Below are 18,067 nucleotides of genomic sequence, written 5' to 3'. Positions count from 1 at the left end.
CAGAAAACAAATTACAGACAGAAAAACAAACCTCCCTCTTTCTGGCTTATGACTTCTTTGACCATGTCTTGACAGGAACTGCTGCTGCAGCTGCCAGAGATTCCCTCATCCTAGTCCTAGCAAACAGCTTGGAGGATCAAAATGACAAGAATGGAATAAATAAATAAATAAATAAAAATGATTAAGGCTTTTTGGCTGGATTGTTGACTTGTAACAGTGTTGCACTTTATTGTTATTCCTATTTTTGTGTCTGTTGCTTTTGTTAGTGCAGCCCTGTAGATTTCCATTTGTGCTGGACATAGGAAAACACAAAATAAAACCTTCACTCAAGAATTTATAAGCTAAAGAGACAAGATGGGAGTGAGAAATAAACTGCTATTGTTTCTTTCATACCGACAAGAAACAGTCACAGAAACATTAATTCTGCAGCTTTCCATGTGAAGCCCTGCTATGCTTTCCAGCGAGCTGACAAACTCCTGCAGCAGGAAGGGGGGGCCACAGCAGCAGCTTCACATTGGGCTGGATACAATACCAGGTCACTGTAGCTGGCATAAGGGGCATCAGCTCCTACACTTGCAGGCACACGAAGTTTAGTTTTAAACTATCTTATTAGGTATCTGTGGCAAATCATCGGCCTTGAAATGTATGTTTGTGTTCGCTGGGTTAGTGCTAAGCACTGAACCTGAGCTGCACCAACAAGTTTGCAGTGCAGGCACAGTTTGCATTGAGATGGGAAGTCAGTGCCAGAGCTGGAAACAAACTCAGCTTTCTCCCCTCCATGTCTTGCTGTGTAACTGCAGGAGCATCTCTGCCTTTTTTACTTTTGTCTTTGCTGTCCTATTAAATTATGTGTACTTGAAAAGCACGATGAATGTAAAACTTGTTTGCCAGGCAACTTGAAAGACCCTCAAACAGCTTAAGAACCAAAATTACCTTTCCTGCTCAAACTACTTCCATTGAAAATATTAGCTGATCAGCCATCTCTTTTTTTTATTATTATTCTTTTGAAAACAAAGTTTTGAAACCATTTCCATAAAATACACCATAGGCAGTTTAATCAATAAATACATTTTTGCCCTGTACTAGGAAGTGTGTTAGTTTTTTCCCTTAACAGTTATAACTTTGGTCGTCAATTACAGAATTTCTTCAGGCATGGCAAAGTGATGCCATTGATTTCACTGGGAGCTGAGTAGGGAAAGCTAAGACATTTCAAGAAATGACAAGGTTTGAGTTTCAGATCAGAAGAAACCCGTTCCTGCCTGATTTTTTTTTTTTTTTTTTGCAATATATCTAACAGTTATTTTAGAGTGAGATCAAAGTGTAATCTATTTAGTGCCCAAAATATAGAAGCTGTAACTGTGTTTAGAAAATTAATGTTTTTTTTTGTTGTTGTTGTTTTTTTTTTTTTTTTTCTGACAACTTCTACCATTTTGTATCCTGTGGGTCTCAGTCTGTTTTAACAACATCTGTGTCAAGAAAAGTAAGTAAATAAATAAATAAATAAATGTGATTCCTTTTGACTGAAGTGGTATCTTGCAGTTTTGCCATTTTGCCCTGGATTAGTGACTTATAGTGATGGATTTAAAAAAAAATATATATATATAAAGTTGGAATTCAGGTTTTTGAGTTTTAATTTTGAGTTTTAATCTATATTAACAGTGTATGACTGTGAATGGTGAAGCAATGGCAGCTCAGGCCTAGTAGTGCCAGAATCCTGTGAGCTAAATGTCTTAGTGACATTTTGGGTCTAAAAGATAGATTCATTTTGTCAAACTCTTTACTCACAGGAGACTGAGCTTTAGTTCATACTAAAAATGGAAAATGAATTCTTTTCTGGGTCTGGATTTACCGCGAAGTGAAAATTCTGCTGGTTTGGCATTGACAAGCACTGAGGCATGCCCAGTGACTTTTTATCAGAATTTTATACCCTAATATTGTATGTGCTATTGGCATTCAATTGAATTAAAAGTGGGCGTTTATATGTGCATGTGTGGATGTATACTTATATGAATTTTAATGTATTTTATATAACGTTTTAATATGGATACAGATGGATATATATATTTACACATATTTATTGCATATGCATGTTTCTAAATATATAAATGACATGAGGATATGAGGATATGAGGAGTAAGACAGGAGGTTTGGAAAAAAGTGGATTTTTCACAATACAGAATTTGATCCAATACAGTTATAAACTCTCTTGTAAGAAAGTAAAGTTTCTGTCCTTTCTGGTACAGAAGCAATAGGAAGTGGTGCTGGTCAGGAGGAAAAAAATGAATCATTTTCTACTTATGAAAAAGAGAAATAGGAAACCTTCAGGCTCCTGTTTCAGTCTACTTTATCCCTTTTCATGGTAAAAGCACACTGAATGTTTCTGGAGCACTGCCAGGCTGTCATTCCAACCCCTCCCTTGTCATTTGGATGCTTTCTGAGGTCAAACTCCAGGAAGGTTGTGTAAAAGTGCAGTAAATCACCATGCAGCAAGTAATAATAAGTGAATAAAAGTAGTATTTTTTTTTCCTAAAATTATGCTATTTTTATGTCCATATTTTTATGACCTAAGTCTGGTCTGTTCAGACTCTGGAAATCCAGAGCTAGCACGGCATTTAGGATCCAGATGTTCAGGGAGGAAGAGGGGACAGGGCACTGTAACCTGTTTGTCCCTGGTGCCTCCTGGTGTTTGAGAGGTCAGCAGTGGTCAGCCAGGAGAGGAGGGCCAGCTCATAGCTCACATGGGAGCTGAAGGTGTAAAGCAGGGAGGGGGTGCATCAGCTGAGTTGTGGGGGTGCCAGAGCTCAGTGGCTCCTGTTGACAGTGAGGGCTTGGGTGGGGGAACTGGGAGCAGCGCCTGGAGCTTTAAATATGGTGGTGATGGGAATGATCACTGGATATGATGGGGATTCTTGAGGGAGGGGATGTGAAACCAGCTTGACATTCCAACCTGGATGGTGCAAAGGACAAGGAGGGGGTTGCACACAGGGCATGAAATATAGGGTCCCTAGTCTGGGAAGTGCTTGAGGGCAGTGTTTGGAGGCTGTGCATGAGAGAGACATTGGAGCCCAGGAGCAAGGAGTGCTGGGGAGCATCCCACAGGCATAGACCCCTCCGCTGGGGATCCTGCTTGGATGTGCTGGCACACAGACCCATCCCCAGTGCATTGCTAATATAAAAAGTGCATTTTTTGATGCTAGAAATCAGGCAGCCATACAAGCAATAATAACAGCAGAGGTTGGTGGCCATGTTATACCTTGGGCTAACCTCCAAGTAAGCAGAGCATTTTTATTTTATTTTATTTTTTAAGTAGAAAGATATCTTCTCTGCCCCCACAATGAAAGCCTTCTAGTGCCCCTTATTTTGCTTATCACAAAGTACTAGCACCAAATACCCACAAACCAGCCCTATTTCAGGGTTAGAGGTGACTCTATAGCCTTGTTATTTATAGATGAGGGTGTGGATTTGCTTTTTCCACACATTGGTCTTGTGCTGTATACAGCAATGAGATCTTCATGCCTTGTTCCATCTGATGTAGATTAAAGTGTTTTTTTTTTTTTTTTTTTTTTTTTTTTTTTCCCCATAACTCAATCTGACTAGGTCGGTTTGGTCTTTTTTTTTTTTTTTTGGACGGGAGCACACATCCTTCATCGTGTGTCTGTTCTGCACAACCGACTTTCCTTAGGACTTGGAAAGTAGCTGTACAGACCTTTCTGTACAGCTTTCATTACTGCCTACCTGCCCTATATGCACACTTTAAAAAAAAAAAAAAAAAAAAAAAAGCAGTAGAAACAAGAGCTTTTCCCAACCACAAAGTGAGAATGTGTTTACTTCTGAGTTCTTAGATCCCATATAATTCCACAGACCTTCTTGTCTGCAGCTAGATACAAACATTCTGGGGCATGATAATATGACCTATTATGGAAAACCTACTGTTTGCCAAAGGCCACCTGCTTGGTTGAAGAATTATCAATAAAACCACAAAAAGCCCCTGTTTCTTTCTGAGCTGCAATGTGAAGAGATTGCAGCAATGACTTTGATGAAAATGATTTATGAAAAAAGGGGTTACAGTGAGATACAGCAATAAATCACTATGTTTCTTCCAAGTAACCAGCATTTTCGGCTTAGCTTCTAGGAGGCATAGGAAACTCGTGGTCAATTTACTTGCATCACTCCTCAGGCTCTCAAGGCTCAAGATCAAGGGAAGGAAGTGAATAGGCACAAGGCTGTGTAACCTAATCACTTCTCTGCAGAGTAAAGCTTGGTAACTGAAGTCATTCAACCCTCGTGACCTTGCCAGGATACCAGTCATACCAGCCCCAAAAGAAGAAACTAGACAGGAGACCAGTAAATATAAGTCACAAGGACAATGAACATTAAAATGAGATTTCATGTTTATAAACGAGGCAAGGTAGAGTCAATGGACAGATACAGAGCTAGGAAATGAGACCTGTCCCTGGGCTGGCCATGGGCTCCAGGGCTGCTGTGTCTAGTTCCCCACTCATATTCAATATTCTTCAATATTCTGATGCATTCCCAAAGAGGGCTTCTACACAGGGGCATTCATAAGAAATCTGGCTCCATCCTTTGCGTGTGATAAAAATAGAGCAGAAGACCTATGCAGAACTACAATACTGGTTAGCTGTTTGAATTAAGGAACGTTTGCATTGATGAAGAAACACTGAATGAAAATTGAGAACAAAAAGGCCTCTCTTCCTTCTACAGAATCTGAATAAATAGAGTAAAGCTTCTAGAACAAAAGAAGAGAGGAATCAGGACGTATTTTATATTTACCTATAACCCATAAAAGCTGGTTCATGACAATTAAAATACAAAAAGTCCAATCCATTTGACCTTCTGCTGTAAAACCAGAGCAGGTTCTCTAATTCCCCATCTCATGGTTCTTGCTAACCCAAGTGAACTCCATCAGGCTCCCACCTCCACCCAGCTACTCTAAAATCTACATCAATCATTGATGAGCATGTATTTATAGGTTAAAAAGTAATAAATTAAGTTAAAATGGTGCAAGGTAGGGAACAAGAAAAAGGTTTTGGAAAAGAAGCAGGATAAGATGAAAATAGCTGAGGTAGGTTGAACGCTACCTGTTTCTTGCTTGGAGTGTTAGTCTGATGAGTGGCAGCAGGTATATTTTATGGCTTTAAAGTTTCCATGTTCAGGGATTTAAAACATTTATATTGAATGATATTTGAGGCATGACTTCCTTTATAGAGCTTCATTTTGATGATACTATAAAGAATCGATACAATATCTTTCTAAAGACTTGTTGGACAATTTTCTAAGCAACTTTTAACTCTGTTGTATCAGGTTAGAATAATATTTTTTTCTGCTATATAAAAAAAAAAAAAATATATATATGCATTCTGCATTCTCTGGCTTTCCCAGATGCATCCATATTTGTTTGTCTGTATTGGGTTTTTCCGCCTTGGGCTTTTCTAGGATGTTTGTTCCTTATTTATTTTCCTGGGCTGAGAAAATAAAATAAATACTGAAAAAATTGCTGTGCTTAGATGAGAAGGAAGTGATTAATCATAGGTCTAGAAGTCATGTGCATAATAATTAATACACTTCACAAACTCACCAAGGGAAAAGTGTAATGTTGAAATCTCAGATTTCTTGTATCCATCCAACCAAAGGTATACAAACCAAAGGCTAAATTATGAATTAGTTCAAATTTGCAGATACAGCTAGTCCAGGATCACAAATAGTTCTTTTGGATAAATACACATAATACTTTTGATCACTGAGTTTTGTAAATATGTATAAAGGCATCCATACTATAATCAGAGAGTTACAGAACAGTTCAGTTTTGAAGGAAGCTCAGGATAATCCTCCTGGTCAAAGTAGATCCAATCCTGAGAAGGTGGCTCTAAGTTTTGTTCAGATTTGTGAAAATCTCCAAAAATTAAGCATTAAATACATCTGTGAGCCACCTGTACCAGTGTTTGAGAATGCTCACTGGGAAAATGTATTTCTTAATACCTAACCTGAACTTTACTTCTCTCAGCTTGTGTCCCCTGCCCCTTATTCTTCTCATGCAATCGAGATGTGTAACTGCAGACTTCCCAAGTATGAAACTTTTTCCTTAAGCATTTGCTGGAGGTGGTTTCACTGAAGTCAGAGCCTTGTTTTGTCATCTGGTTTTATATGAAGAAATTTATATGAATGCTCAAGGTACCATAAAAAACAAATAAGGAAGTTTGGTGTGTTCATATGTAGAATATATACATATATAATATATATATATATATGAGTATGTACGTGACCTGTGTATCTTTATATACACATAAACGCCTATGCATGTGTGCGTGTGTGAGTGCCAAAGATGGGGTGTTCCCACGCCCTGCTCAGCACCCAGGATGCAGGCGTTGGGTAGGGTCATGCACGCTCCTTGTAGAGCATCAACGGGGACGTACTGCCCCAGCGTGGTAGTTTTTCTCCTTGCATGCTCCCTTCAGATTGCGGCTCTTCGCTTTTTTTCTCGCTTTTTGATAAAGATTCACAGAGTTTTGCTTCACTTTGTGCTGGAGGTTGGCGTGAACCTTAGATAATGGGGTTGCTTTTTAAATAAGCACTAGGAAGTAGCTTCAGCAGTTTCGTGCTTTGCTTTTTAAGTCACCCATTGCAGCTGCAAATATATATAAACAGTTCAGTGTGGACTTCATAGAATGATTGTTGGAAGCAAAGTCTGTGCTTCTGATTTTGATCCATCAGTCTCCACATGCTTGAGGGACCTCACGGAGACAGGTACCCTATCCACACAGCATTTTTCCAGTTATTTTTATACCTGAATAGAAAAGTGCTGTGACAGGCATGTATCACCTAAAGCATGTGTGCTGACATGCCCTGTGCATCATTACTGCCCTTAAATTGTTCTTACACCTGTACCACTGATAAGGTCTTGTTGTACCTAATATAGAGGGTTTCAGGCCAATTTTTCAGCCCTGCATGAGTTACACGGAGTCAAATGAATGCATTGTTAGCACTACAACAGTGACCTCAAACATCTTATTCCTGTTACAGGTTCATATACACTATAGCTAGAAATACTTTTTGAACATATTTTGAAGGTATGTGTGGGCTTAGCCTCCATGCCTGTCTTTTCTTTAACACTTTCCTTTATCGAAATAATCTGAGTGAGAGTCAAGTTGTAGCTTGAACTAAGGCATGCATTCATGCTTGGCTGGCAGGTTGCATGCATGCTCCCAGGAAAATAGGGCTCATGAAAGAGAGGGAGATACCAGACCACCGGAGGCTGATATGTTTAATTTAGACTGATGCCCAGCCAGCTCATCCAATGCAAATGCTGCTGCTGCAGACTCAGCATGCAAATAAAATATGAACCAGGCCATAAAGTGTGATTTTTATAGGGGAAAATATAAACCCACCAAAAGGGATTTGCCTGTATTACGGTTGCTTACAGCATTTCAGAATGCTAAGGACAACTTCTCCCAGTTTTTGTAAGGGAATGGTTCCTTTTACATTGTAACCAAAAAGAAAAAGAGAAAAAGAGAAAGGAAAGAAAAAAAAGAAAGGAAAGAAAAAAAAGGGGGATAGTAATTCTGTTTTCAAAAATACAGTTTGCTCAGACAAGCGTTTTTTTAAATCATCCTTTTTTATATCAAGATTTCTGGAAAGCTTATGCATTTAATGCAATTAGCCATGACCTTGACAAATGTATTGTGTGAAGATAAGCAGGTTATAGTATAATCATTATCCAATCAATACATGTATTTCCTAACTGAACTTGTTAATTCAAGTCTCTGGCCATGGTATAATGAGTTTATTTTGGCAGGGGCAAGGCACTGCTGTGGGAAATTATTTTTTTCAAGTTCACTGATACTTAGGAAAAGCACAGATGCAGGAACATAGAACTGCAGTTGGGAAATAAGATTATTAAAATGTTTGCCTTATTGGAAAAAATATATATATATTTCAGGTAAGTGCATACTGAATTAAGACATTTATAGGGATGAACATAGCAAATGACAGGCTTCAGAGGGACTTACACAGTCAATGTTAGAAAGTCACAGAGTTACAAAGAAGGGACATCTGGATGCATGACTCAAAAGTCGGGGAAGTAGCAGATGCACCAGAGGGCCATGCTACCATCCAGAGGGACACTGACAGCCTGAATAGGTGGATTAACAAAATGGTCATGAAGCTCAACAAGGACAAGTGCAGACTCCTGCCCCTGGGGAGGAACAACCCTGTGCACCAGGACATGTTAGGTCTATTCGGCTGTAAAACATCCTTGCAGTAAAGGATCTGAGGTTTCTGGTAGACACCGAGTTGAACATGAGTCAACAATGTGCCCTTGCTACTAACAAGGCTAATGTATCACCTGCAGGTCAAAAGAGGTGATCCTTCCCCTCTGCTCAACATTGGTGAGCTCTCACATGGAGTCCTCTGTCCAGTTCCAGGTTACCCAGTACAAAACATACATGGGCATACAGGAAGGAGTCCAGTGGAGGGCCACCAAGCTGACAAAGGGAGTACAGCACCTTTCCTGTGAGGAGAGGCTGAGAGAGCTAGGGCTGTTCAGACTGGAGGAGTCTCAGGGGGATCTCATCAATGTCTATAAGTATTTGAAGAGAGAGTGCAAAGAAGTCAGAGACAGGCTGTTTTCAGTGGTGCCCAGTGCCAGGACAAGAGGCAATAGGCACAAACTGGAACACAGAAGGTTCCATCTAGACATCATAAAGCATGTCTTTATTATGCAGGTGTTGGAGCACTGGCACATGTTGCCCAGAGAGGCTGTGGGGTCTCGTTCTTGGAGATCTTCAGAAGTTGCCTGGACATGGTCCTTGGCAGCCTGCTCTGGGTGTTCTTGCTTGAGCAGGGGCTTGGACCAGTTGGCTTCCAGAGGTCCCTTCCAACCTTAACCATTCTGTAATTCTGTAAGTATTATCTGGTAGATCATACACTTCTGAGTTCACTAGAAACTATATGGGAACTATCCCTATTATTTTTTTCACAATTTTAGGAGTAAGAATTTATCATATCTCCTGAAGCCTGTCATTAAATATTCCAGAATCAACCTTGCTGAGCTGCAGAAACCTAACCACAGTGCCAGAGACTTTATCTTAACTCAATCCTGATTTTAGGTGTTCCTCTCATTCTCTCATACCCACCAAGTCACCTGACTTGAAAAATACCTGAGACATTATTTAGAGAGTAGTTTCTCCAGGTTGTTTTCACCTTTGCTCTTTGACTGACTTTACTTTGGACAAAGAACTACAGGTTAGTATGGCATGGAACAGTCTGGAGTAGCAGCTCTGTTACAGAGTGCTCTGATGAATTCACACATCATTTACCTTCCAGAAAGTCTGGGATGTCTTAGCCATAGCCCGTTAAAGAAGATGGATCTTTACCAACATCTGTCTTCTTCTGGCATGCATCCTGTGGTCTGCAGGTACACAGAGGTCTTACCTAACAGATGTTATGCATTTTGTGTGGGAAAAGCCTGGTATGATGGGCTATTGGCTAGCAGCTGCTGATTATATTATGACAACACTATAAAATTTATAGACATTGAAAATGCTGACTTGAAATATATTCATTTCAGTCAGAGTTGAATTCCTGCCTAAACCAAACATATAAACCCATAAACCTAAAAATAAATGAGTAAGCTCACCAATTTATTTTTTAAAAGAAGCATTCGAATAACAGAAGGGGTAAGTGCAGCAAAAACAGTTTATTGGAGACGCATATACACATCAGCCTTGCAGTAACCAAGAATGCTTCCAAATTTTTCGAGTCTTTTGTATAAAAAAAGTAAGGGAAGGACTATGATTATTCACTCCAGAGTGAATAATCTGGGATCATCAGCATGTATCCTATCTCCTCATCATTCTCCTTCAGATTAAGTTTTGGGTGTTGATTAGAAAATTTACCTGCATGAATTAAAAACATGTTGATAAGTTTGAGGAGGTTGAATGAACAGCTACTAGATCAACTACAATTGCTGGGTTACAGGGGAAAGCCATTGTAAGAGGGATTAATTTGTAAAAGACACAGATAAGTAATCTAATATAGATACCTGAGTCTTACTAAAGCTGTGAAGACATCTGAAGAGAAAAACATAACATACCTGGGCAACTGACATCAGTTCTTGTCTGGGTCACTACTTCCATACAGACCTCATTGGTCACCCAACAAGGTATTCCCATATTCTCAAGACATTGAGTTACCAATAGACTGGGCCAAGGTTAGGTCTGTGCTCTAAGCCAAGACTTACCTCTGAAGCATCATTCAGGCAATAGAAATCTGTGCCTATCAAGGCCCCTGAAACAGAAGGCCTGTGTTTGCTTTCACACAACCATTTACTACTAGAGCTGTGTGACAGTGGATGGGACTTACCTGAGCAGTGGAGAGAGAGATGTTTTGAAAGAATGTTTTTGTTGGCATACGCTAGACATTTAAAATTGTGCCCTAGAATTTTCTGTTCCTTTTCAGAGACTAGAGGAGGAGCCTAGATCGCTTGATGAGTTATCTATGTTCTGAATATCTAAAACAGAAGAAACAAAATCACCAAACACATGGAACATCCATGGATGGTATGCAAACTTCAGATGATAAAAGATCTTCAGGCTCTCTGATTTTTTCTTTATTTCCTCCCCCTCTGATACAGAGAAAACTTTCTTGGTCCAGCCAGGCTTAGCTTTAATACTTTTATTGCTACAGTCAATGGCCTCCTGTATGATCAAAGAGAAGTCTCTGCTGAAGGGATGTGGCTGTATACGGATGCTTAGTTTCCTCAACTAAAGTATAAAGCAAAGTGTAAGGTCCACTCTAGAGGGAAGAAGCTCACAGCATTATTAAATAATGCTGATGAATTCAAGCACGAGGTCATTTCTGGTACAAGTATTTTAACTTGAAAAATAGAACAACCACCTCAGGGGAGATCATATGTGCTCTAACACAGCCTTCAAACACAGTCTTGAGTATTTTAATACCAACATGGTTTGATAGAAACCTGCCACATACTTTATTTTCACCAGAAAGACTTGTTCACGATGCATGGTATTTTAAATAGTTTACTGTGTGCTGGCTTTTTTCCATTCAAAAGTGTGTGTTTTATGAGACAGATGAAGAGCCCCAGTTTACCACAATGAGATGGGGACTGAATAATCAGGCTACACACAGAACAGGCTCAGTGCGTGTTTTAACTGGCATTTTTAGAATCACAGCTCATATGAACAGTCCCATAGCAATGCCTTTTGCTGCGAAGACATCAATCTCATTAAATCCTCCATACTTTCTTTCTCCATTGCAGTGGATAACGCTACTGGATGTCTGATTATAGTTATTCAAAATCATTTCTGGAAGCACAGAAATAGTCCTTTTGAGGAAAAGCTGAAGTTTTATCTTTTATAAAATCCTCAAAATAATTATTCATACATGTTCACCAACATTATTCAGAATTTACATCAGTGTTTTTTTTCATTCTTCCCTGTCACAAATAGGGAAGCTGAGTTCAACAGAGAGTTGAATTGGCTTGACAAAGGTCATGGGAAAGTACATTTTATTAGAAGAATCCATTCACCAGTTGAGAGTGAGTAGGTTTTGCCTACATGTATTGGGTTTATGTGGCAAGGGTTTGGCAGCAGAGAGGCTGCAGGTTTGTGAGCAGAGCCCAGCAGCTGCCCCATGTCAGATCAGAGCCAGCTCCAACCTGCTTCAAAAGGAATCTGCTCCTGGCCAGAGCTGAGTCATGAGTGATGCTGTTTGGGCCTCTGAGAGAGCAGATTGAAGGAAGAGGAAATCTGCTGTGCTACAGCAGCTGGGAGAGAGGGGTGAGAGCTGAGAGAGCAGCAGCCCTGCAGACCCCAAGGGGAGTGCAGCAGGAGGGCAGGAGGTGCTCCAGGCACAAGGCAGCACGAGTTCCCCTGTGGCCCGTGGAGAGGCCCCTGGTGGAGCAGGCTGTCCTCCTGTACCCCATGAGTCCCACATGGAGCAGATCTCCATGCTGCAGCCCCCCCATGGGTGGAGGAGCCCCTGGTGGAGCAGGTGGATGTGGCCTGGAGGAGGCTGCGGCCCATGGAGAGCCCCCACAGGAGCAGGCCCTGGGCCAGAGCTGCAGCCCATGAAGAGGAGCCCACGCAGGAGCAGGGGGTCTGGGGGGAGCTGCCGCCCACCCGTGGGGGACCCGTGCTGGAGCACTTTGCTCCTGGGGGATGGACCCCGTGGGACGGAGCTGTGTGGGAGCAGTTCCTGAAGAGCTGCAGCCTGTGGGCAGCCCCTGCAGGCTCAGTTTGGGAAGGACGGCATCCCGTGGGAGGGACCCCATGAGGAGCAGGGGCAGAGAGGGACAGTGAGGGAGTTGCAGAGACAAAATGCCAGGGACTGACTGCAGCCCTCATTCCCTGTTCCTCTGCGCTGCTCAGGGGGAGGAGGTGGAATAGGATGGGTAGGGGGGAAGGTTTTTTTAGCCAGCTTTTAGTTCTCACTGCTCTAGTCTGGTAGCAGTTGGCAATAAATTACATTAATGTCCCTATGCCAAGTCTGTTTTACCCGTGATGGCAATTGATGAGTGACCTCCCTGTCCTTATTTCAACCCCTGAGCTTTTTTCATCATATTTAATCCATCTGTCCTTTTGAGGAGTGGGGATAAGAGAACAGTGTGGTGGTGCTGAGCTGCCTTAAGCCACCACAGCAAAAGTTTTTTGTACTGACTGTTGTTTTAATTATACCCTTCTTGGCAGACTGTGCAAGCCTACCAGCATACACTCATTATTTGTAAAGAACAATGAAATATCGAAGTGATGTAAAAGTTTTTATACATAAAAGTGTATACAGTTATTGCTATTCATGTTCATAATGATTTATCTCATGACTGGTATTTGCAGACTATGCAATCTAATCTTTTTCAATTACTTTGATTGGAGATCCATCAATTAAAGGAGCAAAGAGTAAATGTTGAGGAGCTGAATCATAGAATAATGAAAAGGTTACAGCAAAACCAGTTGCTACTATAATAGCTGCCAGGACATAGAAAGCACTCAAAGATTGTACCTTGTGATCACTTCTGCACTGTCACATTAATGATGGTGACAAGAACAGAAAGAGGAAGAAGAGTCTGCTAGGCTTTGCAGCACTGGAAAAATAAAATAAGTGTAGCATTTTGAACTACTCAAGGTCATATACCTCAGGGAAAAGCACTATATCCCTGTCCTGCTAAGAGTACGTAGATTAAGGTAATTCTTCAGCCTCACCTAACTCCTCTTTTTATATGAGATCATGAAGTACAAGTATTTTTCCATTTTTCCAAATAGAAATTTTCTAATTTATGAGTTCTATATTCACAGACCAAATTAAAATTTAAGCAGGAACATAAATGCTTAGAAATAAGAAATATTATTTGCACTAGGCATTTTCTAATGAATTAAAAAAAACATTAAATATTTACATGAAAAATGAGCCATTTTCAATATAAGGAAGATTTCTACTGTTCTGTGAATGAGCGCAGTTGCACATTATGTTGTCTATAATATATTAATTATTATGTTCAGCTACAAATTTCAAGCTTGAGGGAAGTATATGAGAGGCAAATGCAAGATTTCATTGGACTAAACTGCATTTTGGGACACTGCAGCCATGAGAACATGTTCTTAATAAATTATATGATACATCTGCTATAGCTGAAGTACTGCCAACATCAAATTGTATATTGTAAACCTTACTTTAAAGACATAATCTTGAAAATACATGTTCACCATAGTGTAATAAAACATAGCATTTAAACTTCTCTTTCTCATAAAGTTCCTGGTTCATCAATTAGGGTTTAGTTTCCAAGTGCACATTAAGCTACAGTTTTTCTTATGTCTGGGAAAGATGCAGTTAGTAGATATTTCCATTTATGCCTACCCACACTTACACTATTGAAAACATGTAATATTGCTTCAGAGTAATGAAGGACCATACTCATCCATAATCCCTGGAAAATGGGTTAGCTTCTTCTGCAGGCAGGTTGGATCCTGCTCCTCTCAATGAGTTCCTCATCAGTTCAAGCACTTCTAAGCAGATGAGGCGTTGTGATGGTTCATGGCTCTTCAGTGTACTGCCGTGTTCATTTCTGCAAGCTGGGACATCTCACACTTCCTTATAGACATCGGAAACACCTATAGTGGCTTCTTCAGAGTAATTGGAGAGAAATGGTCATTTCTAATACATGACTTATCCAGGATGCTTTCCTACCTTGAGAGGAGACAAAATCACACCTGTGATTGACCATTTCTATTCACTGCATGTAAAATAAGTCCAGATGTGCTCCAACACAGAAGTCTTCATGGCTAGCATCCATCTAACATTAGGTGACCCTATTTATTTCACTTCCAAAACCAGTAGGATATATTAACTTGGCACTGAAGTGCTCAAAAATGGAGTGAAATAAAGCAGATTTTAGCCTGGAATATCTGAATCTATGCATGAAACCCTTTGGTGGAGAAAACTACCCAGGAACTGCTTCTGTAAACCTTGAGCAGAGTACACTTGTATTACACTATTACTCTCTATTATCTGTGTTCCTCCATGACATATAAGGTTTCCTCCCAATAGCTTGGTGTGATTTGGTTTAAACAATAATAGTTAAAGAAACCTCCATGCAAACCTTTGTTAATTTGGGGATTGTTTTGAAAGTACTTTCTTCTGTTGAGAATTTATTAAGATATCTTATATTTTTTAGTGAAATATGTTTGTATGAACAGAGAGAAGACTGTCATGAAGATGATGGATTTTACTCACTATGTCACATAATTCAAACTTAAGAGGTATTCATGGGACAAAAAAATATAAAAGCCAATACTTTTTCGTAGTAGGTCTGGTTTGGACATGGAAGCTGCTGCTGCAGAAACTGTGAATTGCTGAGATCAAAAAAAAATTTAAAAGAACAATAAAGTATGTAGCAAGACTACCTACTTGTTATCGTAATAATTAACAAAAAATCTGGAAACACTTCCTCATCAAAGTTATATCAGTCTTTTGTAATTAGAAAACAGAAGTAGAAACATGTAGGATAAAAATTACATGTTACCTGCTGCAGGGTCATTCCAAAACATCTAGCATCAGTGACATTTAGTTGCAGAAGGCAAGACAGATCCTGAGTCTAATCAACTAGGACAAGACATTTTATCCTTCTGGGAAACTTTTTTTAAATTATTTTTTTTTGTAGTAGGATTGCTCACAATTTGAAGTAGTCTTCTGTGTTTGTCTTGCTGTTGTCTTCCAAGCAAGAGTAGCCAAAGGTTCCCAGCAGTGAAGGACTAATATGATTATAAAATGCAGCACAAAGGTATTTTCAGTTTGGTATGTTTAATTTTTTATCAGAATAATATATTTGGTATTGTGCTCATTTTAAATACTACATTGCTTGTCACACTACATTTGGCAATAGACCTCTTCAAATATATTTAACAAATTGTTCCATGAGTAATAACTACATATAAAATATCTTCATTGAATTAAAAAAATCTTTTTTTTTTTTTCATGAAATACAATATATACATTATGATCCTATAGTTTTAAGGTAAGTCAAAATTTGGGCTTAAACAAGTTCACAGTGTCCATTTTACCTCTGTAATAAAAATCTTCACTTTAAAAGTGCCTGGATCTTAAACTGTGTTTACACATTTCCTTAAGTGCCATTTCCTTACACTGGATTTATGGAGATTGAGTTTTACCAACATCTAGCACTGGGCTGCGGATCCAATCTGCACATTACAATGGTCGAAAACTTCCTATTAGTGAAAGCAAATTTTAATTGTAATTGTTACCAAAAGTTCTGGCCAACAGATTTTCCAAAGGGCTTCTCAAAGGTGGAAAATCTTGGTGTGGTGTGGTCCCTAATGTGGTCATTTGCTGGAGCCGTAATAAGTGCTCACTACTTCAGTAAACCAGGCCCAAAATATTCAAGCGGGAACTCAAAATCGGTGACCAATTCTGGCCCAGGGAGACAGGCAGGAGCCTTCCAGGGGACAAAAGGCAGTGAAGATAGCTTCATGCTGACTTCCAGCTGGAGATCACCCCAGCTGCCTTTGTTTCCACACAATGGCTGACACAGAAACCAGAGCATCTCTGCTGCAGACCAACCAGTACGGCCATCTCAGAGTCTGCAGTACTCCCTGTTGACTACTGCAGGAAATACTGCAGGTTATGAGGTAATGCTTTTTAATAATCAAAGGCAAGTTATTAAATTGGCTATTCTGTAGCTCATAGTTTTCCAGTCGCACACACTGTGGATTTTAATACAGTCTGTTCTAGTACCTTCAAAAGTCTCATTTTCTTCTCCTCCCTCAGAAGAAGAGGCCTTAAATGTTTCTAAACCCTGAGTTCATTATGCATGAGGCCCACAGTACATGGGATTATCCCACAGGCTCCATTTGTGGCTAATCTAACTGGCTGAGCATAAGGCTGAGAAATTCCCCCAGATCACAGTAAATACCCAGTCAACCTGGTCAAAGGCCAACCTCCACAACTTCAACTGCACTCCAGGCAGGACAGAGCCTCTTGCCTCTACATATGTCTACATGACTACAAAAGCAGTTCTCATTCACACTTTTTTGCCCTGAAAATACACAGTGATTTCACCAATGTTTTTTAAAAAGGCTATCAGTAAATTCAGCTAGAAACTAGTCTGAACCAATCAAAAGCAATATTTTTACACCTTCAGCCAAAAGGGAGAGGTGGAAAGACTCTGATACATTCCACAATAAATAAGTTTCACAAAGCTAATTTAAAAGTAATTACCGACAAGTCATTTTAGCTGTGTTTCCAATATATGCAAGGTTTTTACAGGTACATTATACATCTTGAAGTTCCTGTTATAAAGTTTCACAGCCCTTTCACTAACTTCAACCTAGCTTAAAGAGGAGTAAAGTTCTCCAACACAATATATGCTTGTAACAATCACAGAATGGGTGATTGCTGGAGGAGAGAAACCAATTTACTGCATTAACTGAGGGAAAAAATGAGATGGTGTTTAGCCTGTATCCACTTGGAGAAACAGAAAGCAACCAACTATCCTGCATGTAGGTATTAGCTGGTGACCCACACAACTATCATAGAATCATAGATTCATATATACACAGAATGGCTTGGTTTGGAAGGATCCTTAAAGATCATCTGGCTCCAACCCCCCTTCCATGGGCAGGGATGCCACCCATCAGATCAGGTTGCCCAGGGCCTCATCCAACCTGGTCTTGAACACCTCCAGGGATTGGGCATCTAAACAATCAACCAGACATGTCTACACGGATATATCATACCTCTTGTCCAGCTAAACAGAGACATAGGAGTATTACAGTAGGCATAAGCGAAGTGTGGGAAGCTACTCATGATGACATGGAGAAGATTCTTCATTGATGAAATCCTAGGAGATAGAGCGCAGGAAATTCTCCAGGGAAAGAATAGGACAAGGGATGCAAATCTATACAGATTTTGTGCTTTTGGAACACCTTTTCTTTTGGTAAAGATATATCTGAGCAAAATTCAACAACTTAAAGAAGTTTAACTGTGAGGAAACATGGTCCCCAATGCATACCATTCCCTGAATTCAGAGGGTTTACACTTACTATTGTAATATCCTCCAACTTAATGTATTACCTGCTTTACAATCAAACTTTCCTGCAGTTTGTGGGTTTTAGTTCAAGACATAAAAGCTGGAGAATTTGGGAATTCTGGAACAGATTAGAACTTCAAGGATTAATTATTCTGGATTAAAGGAATTTCCTTCAGGCCCCAGCAATAGCTTTTCAATAAGCTTGGTGAAAAATATTTCTTTCTTAATGCACCAGCTCCCATTGGAACCTAGGAATCTTTCATGATAGTTTATCAAGTGATAGAGATAAGTAGGAAAGACCTCTGAGAATTCTGCTATCTAATGCTCAAATAAAGAGATGCTCAAATAAATTAATAACCTGCATGTTTTTAAGAAAGACAGTTTGCTTTTTTCTTTTCCTTTTTTTTTCTAGTTGAGAATGTTTGAAAAATTAAATAGCATTTGATATAAATATGTAAAAACCCACAATTTCCCTCTTCTGCTTCACTAAAATAT

The 18,067-nt window shown here is 39.7% G+C and overlaps 1 long non-coding RNA gene across 1 annotated transcript in view; it reads left to right on the top strand.

The window, feature by feature from the left end:
- The first annotated feature begins 8,759 nt into the window (after positions 1–8,759).
- LOC140001349 (uncharacterized) overlaps positions 8,760–18,067 on the top strand; it is a 31,238-nt gene continuing 21,930 nt past the window's right edge. The window contains exon 1 of the long non-coding RNA XR_011806523.1: positions 8,760–8,915. This is a non-coding gene — a long non-coding RNA (uncharacterized lncRNA). The remainder of the gene's footprint in view (positions 8,916–18,067) is intronic.

The sequence above is a fragment of the Anas platyrhynchos genome, chromosome 1, assembly GCF_047663525.1.
Source record: "Anas platyrhynchos isolate ZD024472 breed Pekin duck chromosome 1, IASCAAS_PekinDuck_T2T, whole genome shotgun sequence".
Lineage (NCBI taxonomy): Eukaryota > Metazoa > Chordata > Aves > Anseriformes > Anatidae > Anas > Anas platyrhynchos.
The sequence above is the reverse complement of the archived record's forward strand: the minus strand, read 5'-3'. Positions and strand labels throughout refer to the sequence as shown.